The 6,517-nt window shown below is 48.7% G+C and overlaps 1 protein-coding gene and 1 pseudogene across 1 annotated transcript in view; one reads left to right on the top strand and one right to left on the bottom strand.

The window, feature by feature from the left end:
* The window catches only part of SPTBN2 (spectrin beta, non-erythrocytic 2), a 54,440-nt gene extending 53,746 nt beyond the window's left edge, over positions 1-694 (bottom strand). The window contains exon 1 of the mRNA XM_008065882.2: positions 233-694. The gene's annotated coding sequence lies outside the window, so the exon portion shown is untranslated. The remainder of the gene's footprint in view (positions 1-232) is intronic.
* A 5,498-nt stretch (positions 695-6,192) lies between these two features.
* LOC103268336 lies at positions 6,193-6,513 on the top strand (annotated as a pseudogene).
* Positions 6,514-6,517: the final 4 nt, after the last annotated feature.

Raw genomic sequence — 6,517 nt, 5'->3', positions numbered from 1 at the left:
CATGGCAACCGCGGCCCCTCTCGGCTCTCCCCGCGGCTCCCCGGCCCGGGGTCGCTGACCTTCCCCGGGGCCATCGCGGAGGCAGCCCCGCGGCCGGCTGCCGACCCCCACCTCCTTCCGCGTGGGTTCCCCCGACCCCCGCCTTCCGGTCCCCGCCAGCTCCGCTCACCGTCGGCCGCCTGGGTACCCCCCACCGCTTACGGGGCTCGGCCTCCCCCGTTGGACGTTCCACCTTTGTCCCCGTTGCGATTTGCATCCCAAATCCGTATTCCCCGGGACACGCGAGCTTCCTTTCCAGCACTCACCGCCGACGAGGTTTCCCGAGATTCAGCCTCTGTCTTCCAAGATTTCCTCCTCGGGCACCTCCAGTCCATCTCCCTCAAGCATTTCTCTCACCCATCCCTTCTTTCTCCCGTCCTCCTTCGGGCAGGTAGACCGGCTCTCTTTCCCAAAGCGTCTCCATGGTACAAATGGAGATTCGCCTTCTCACAAATCAGATTCTCGGAGCAGTCATCACAGCCGCTTCTCAGCTCCTCTCATTTATCAACCAGGCGAACGCCGGCCTAGTCACTGTCTTGAGGGGGATGGGGGCGGGGATGGACATTTCTAGGCCTGGCACGGCTGGGTTTCTTCTTCGTTTATTAGCGTCGGAGCGGTCTAAGGTCTGAGGACCTTAACCAACTGCTATCTGCTTAGGAAAGGGAGGAATTATGCCCAAATCATAACACATAGAGTGCCAGGTGGGTGCTAAAAGTGAATCATGTCATGTGACTCCCGCCCCCACTCCCGCTCTGCGAGGTGGGTGCTGTTCTTCCAGACGAGAAAACTTAGCTCAGAGATAAACTGGTGATGCACAGTGAGCTTTGGTAGGGAGCCATTAAGCTATATACTGCCTCTGAAGATGTGGGCCCGCTTCTACCATGAGGATGCCTGAAATAGCCAAGTAAGGGCGCTCAAAGAACAGGCTTTGAGTGAATTATTGGGGTTAAGGTTTTATAATAGTTTTAGGGGTAACTGCATTTTAAGATTTTGCTCCTTTCTAAAAACGTATGCATCCTGAAACAAATATGTGTAATTGAAGTACTTTCCACATACATTTTTGGCAAGGTGAAATCACTTGTGTTAAACACACTTGAAAACATTTTCAAGGTAAAAAATGAAAATTCTGCTACCAACCCTGACCGGTTGTGTCATCTCTCTATCAGGCCTTGGTTTTCCTGATCTATAAAATGGGTTGGAAGGCAGTTTGGGGAAATGTACTAGATTACTTGGAAGTTCTCTTCTAGCTCTGATATTTGTGATTATACCACTAAACTGGCGCTCAGCCTTCTGGTGTGCTCCTCACCATTAGCTGTAATTTAGGCTATTTATGATTTTTTTTTTTTCTTGAGTCGGAGTCTCGCTGTTGCCCAGGCTGGAGTGCAGTGGCACGATCATGGCCGCTGCAGCCTCAGCCTGCTGGGCTCAGGCAATCCTTCCGCCTCAGTCTTCCAAGTAGCTGGAACCACAGATGCTCGCTACCATGCCGGCTAGTTTTTCGATTTATTGTAGAAACGAGGCCTCGCCAAGTTGCCCAGGCTGGTCTCAAACCCCTGGGCTCAGGCAATCTTTTTGCATCTGCCTCCCAAAGTGCTGGGATAACAGGCGTGAGCCACCGTGCCTGGCTATTACTATTTTTTAATAGTCATTCTTTCAGGCAGTAGAGTCAAAGAATCAAGGGCAAAGGCTGCAACTCTTTCCAGAGGCAGGAGTATGTGCTGATAGGTTCAGGGGAAAGGAGGCACCAACATGTACATAACGGTCATCGAGGAGACTTGATCAGGGTCATGACCTGCCAAAAGAGATGAAACCACCAAACTGCTGCTGCTATATGGTTATGGGAACCAAAAATGTCAATGACAGTGTATTAGATAATGACCCAATTTGAAGTCAAGGATGTTAGTTCTTATAATTAGCATAATAAACTTTTATAGAATCATTTCCCATTTTCATTATTTCTTTTCTTTTCTTTTTTTTTTTTGAATCAGAATCTCACTCTGTCACCCAGGCTAGAGTGCAGTGGCATGCTCACGGCCACCACAACCTTGACCTGCTGGGCTCAGGCAGTCCTTCTGCCTCAGTCTTCCAAGTAGCTGGAACTACAGATGCATGCCACCACGTCCAGCTAATTTTTCTTGATTGATTGTAAAGATGTGGTCTCGCCAAGTTGCCCAGGCTGGTCTTGTACCTCTGGGCTCAGGGTCCTTTTGCCTCCACCTCTCAAAGTGTTGGGATTACAGGCGTGAGCCACTGCGCCCATCCTCAGCATTTCATAATCCTTCAAAAAGCCTTGTGAGGTAAACATTCTCATTCTCATTTTACTGAGCAAACTGATGTTCAGACACCTAAGTGAATGTCCAAGTTCACATAATAAGTTCATGGTAGAGACTCCAGGTCTTCTGATTCCTTATAAGTTCTTTTTCCTCTGAGGAAGAGGAAGATAGCAGAATAGTTCAAAACACTGATTTTGGAATCAGACTCCCTGGGTTTAAAACCTAGTCCTGCCACCTTCTGACCGTGTGACCTTGGGCATGTTACCTCCCTGGTGTTCAGTTTCCTCACCTTTAAAATGGCTTCATAATGTGGGGATCAAATGAGTTATTGCAGACAAAATACTAAAACTTTGCCCAGCACATAGTAAGCACTCAGTCAGCCAGCATCGGCCATTATTACTTTACTGTATTTTTATTTTTCCATAGTTTCTCAATTTGGAGAGGAAGTGGGTTCAATAAAGAGAACGCTGAGATTGCTTGTCTCAGCTCTGTGCCTGGGTTGCTTTGGAAACTTGTTATTTTGCTCTGTAGTCAATCGGTCCAGTCAATGATGAAGAAAACATCTGCTTCCTTTTCACTTGAGATCAAAAGTGAGTTAAATGATGTCCACCAAGTTTGCTGAGATTCTCAGAGGATCTAGATTTGCTGCTTACATTACCAACATGCATGTAAAGGCCTTGGTTCCTGCCACCAAACCTACAGAAGAACTTGAATTCTCAGCTCTTGTTTCTATACCAGGGAAGAGGTATCCCTCCTTCCATCTGACATGAATTCATCAGGCTCCTGCTCTAAGTCTTATCCCTTCTCACAGCCTCATGGCCCTTACTCCTGGTGAGCTCTCTGTCTGGGGGCTCCTTCCTGTCATCATTTAAACTTGCTTAAGTATCTGCCAGCTTAAAAAATAAGAAACCTGGCTGGGCTCGGTGGCTCATGAGCACTTTGGAAGAATGAGGCCAGAGGATTGCTTGAGCACAGGAGTTAGAGACCAGCCTAAGTCACATAGGGAGACCTCATCTTTATAAAAAAAAAAATAGATTAGTCGGTAAGGTGGTGCACACCTATAGTCCCAGCTACTCAGGAGGCCGGGGCAGAAGGATTTCCTGAGCCCAGGAGGTAGAGGCTGAAGGGATCTCACTCTGTTGCCCAAACTGGAATGCAGTGGCACACTCACGACCACTGCAGCCTCAACCTGCTGGGTTCAGGTGATCCTTCCACTTTAGCCTTCTAAGTAGCAGCAACTACAGGCATGCGCGATCACACCTAGCTTATTTTTTTGCTAGAAATATAATCCCCAATTAATATTAGTAACTATTATGATTCTTCATCCTCTGGTTCATGCTTCTTTTTTCTCTCTTTCTTTTTTTGAGTCAGAGTCTCACTGTCGCCCAGTCTGGAGTGCAGTGGCACACTCACGGCCTCCTCAGCCTCGACCTGCTGGGCTAAGGCAATCCTTTTGCCTCAGCTTTCCAAGTAGCTGGAACCACAGGTGCACACCACCATGCCTGGCTAATTTTTTGATTTATTGTAGAGACAAGGTCTCTCCAAGTTTCCCAGGCTGATCTTGAACCCCTGGGCTCCAGCAGTCCTCTCGCCTCTGCCTCCCAAAACGCAGGGATTACAGGCATGGGCCATTGCACTCAGCTGGTTCATGTTTCTCATATCTTGGATCTCAGTTCAAAGGGTTTGAGGGAGGTCTCCTTTTCCCATTTCACTCCTGAACTAGGTTGTGACTCTGTTAAATTCTCTCATATGAACTTTTCATTCATAACACTCATTATTCTTTGTGTTTATATATCTGAGGGGTTATTTTATTAATGTCTGTTAATGATACCAGAGACTTCTCCAGGAGGACAGAGACAGTGTCCATTTTACCTGCCATTATCTCCCCAGATCCTAGAACAGTGCCCGACACATTCTAAGCCATATGGTTTTTGAATGAATGTTTGACTGGAGGTGAGGAAGTGGAGTCAATGAATGCAAATGACTCAGGAAGACTGTGAACACAGAGTTACACATAATTTTATTTAATCCTGATAACAACTCTGAGAGGTAAGTATTAACCCCATTTTACAGATGAGGAAATGGAGACATTGAGAGACTAAGTACCTAAGGGTCATCAAACCAGGCAGGGACAGTGCTGGGATTTTATTTTATTTTATTTTTTCGAAGTTGAAGGCTCACTTTGTTGCCCAGATTGGAGTGCAGTGGCAGGCTCCTGGCCACCACAGCCTAGACCTGCTGGGCTCTGGCAATCCTTCCGCCTCAGCCTTCAAAGTAGCCAGAACTACAGGTGCACGCTACCACGCCCAGCTAATTTTTGATTTATTGTAGAGACGAGGTCTCCAAGTTGCGCAGGCGGGTCTCGAACCCGCGGGCTCAGGCAATCCACTCACCTAGGCCTCCCAAAGTGCTGGGATTACAGGCTGAGCCATTGAGCCCGGATTTTATTTTATTTTTTTTAGAGCTGGGATTTTATTTTATTTTATTTTTTGAGTTGGAGTCTCACTCTGTCGCCCAGACTGGAGTGCAGTGGCCGCTCCCGGCAACCGCAGCCTCGACCTGCTGGGCTCCGGCGATCCTTCCGCCTCAAGCTTCCGAGTAGCCGGAATTATAGGCGCGCGCTACCACGCCCAGCTAATTTTTTGATTTTATTGAAGAGATGAGGTCTCGCTGCCCAGGCGGGTCTCGAACCCGCGGGCTCAGGCAATCCACTCACCTCAGCCTCCCAAAGGCGCGGGATTTACAGGCTGAGCCACCGAGCCCGGCTTAGAGCTGGGATTTTAACCCAGTCTGACGCTTGAGCCTATGTTCTTTGCCATAGAGTGTTCTTTGCCACAGCCTGTGTTTTTTGCCACGCCAGGCCTACTGTTGCAGAACACGTGGTGTATGTAAGAAATGGCGAGAAGCCTAGTGTGCTGGGAAAACAGAGGGCAGGAGGGAATGTGTAATGAATAGCAGCTGGGGAGGTAGGCGAGGGCTAGATCAGGCAGAGATTTCGATGTCATTTAAAGAGTTCTGATTTTCATGTTTGGAGCTCTGGAAGGCTATCGAGGAGTTGAAACAAGGAAGTGAAATGGTCAACTTTGTTATTTATTTGTTTGTTTTTAGAGAGGAGATCCTACTATGTTGCCCAGGCTGGAATGCAGTGGCTATTCACAGGTATGATTCCAACTCCTGGGCTCAAGTGAATTCTCTTCCTGAGGATCTTTTTTTTTTAGAGACGAGATCTCGCCAAGTTGCCCGGGCTGGTCTCGAACCCGTGGGCTCAGGCAATCCACTCGCCTTGGCCTCCCAAAGTGCTGGGATGACAGGCTGAGCCACTGAGCCTGGACCCTGAGGATCTTCAGCTTCCCAAGTAGCTGCAACTATAGGTGTGCCACTGTGCCCAACCAGCTTTGTCTTTTTTTTTTTTTTTTTGAGTTGGAGTCTCACTCTGTCACCCAGACTGGAGTGCAGTGGCCGCTCCTGGCCACCGCAGCCTCGACCTGCTGGGCTCTGGCGATCCTTCTGCCTCAGCCTTCCAAGTAGCCAAAATTACAGGCATGCGCTACCACGCCCGGCTGATTTTTTGATTTATTGTAGAGATGAGGTCTCGCTGCCCAGGCAGGTCTTGACCCTTCGGGCTCAGGCAATTCACTCACCTCAGCCTCCCAAAGGCGCGGGATTACAGGCTGAGCCACCGAGCCCGGCTCAGCTTTGTCTTTTAAAAGATTACTCTGAGGCCAGGCTCGGTGGCTCAGGCCTGTACTCTCAGCATTTTGAGAGGCGGAGGTGAGAGGATTGCCTGAGCTCAGGGGTTCGAGACCAGCCTGAGCAACATGGTGAGACCTCGGCTCTACAATAAATCAAAAAATTGACAGACGCTGCGGGAGCCAGCTCCATGGCCCCATCGAGGCTCTCTGGACTGCTTAGCTGCACCTCAGCAGCAGTATGGAGAGCTGCAAGATCACTCTTCCTGTGTCATTCTTTGAGGAAAGCAAATGCTTCTCAAGGAGGGAAATCTGAACCAGTCCAACAACCCCTAAAGAAGCCAACGTGATCAGAAGGTGGTTTTGATGCACCAGAGGAGTCCCAATTAGAGAAAGAACCACTGGAAAAATTTCCAGATGATGTCAATCCAGTTACCAAAGAAAAAAGTGGACCCAGGGACCCGGAACCTACCCAATATGGAGATTGGGAATGAAAAGGACGCTGTATTGATTTTT

This window comes from Carlito syrichta, unplaced genomic scaffold, assembly GCF_000164805.1.
Source record: "Carlito syrichta isolate Samal-C Ts95f unplaced genomic scaffold, Tarsius_syrichta-2.0.1 Scaffold308818, whole genome shotgun sequence".
Classification (NCBI taxonomy): Eukaryota; Metazoa; Chordata; class Mammalia; order Primates; family Tarsiidae; genus Carlito; species Carlito syrichta.
This window is presented reverse-complemented; position numbering and strand designations above follow the sequence as displayed.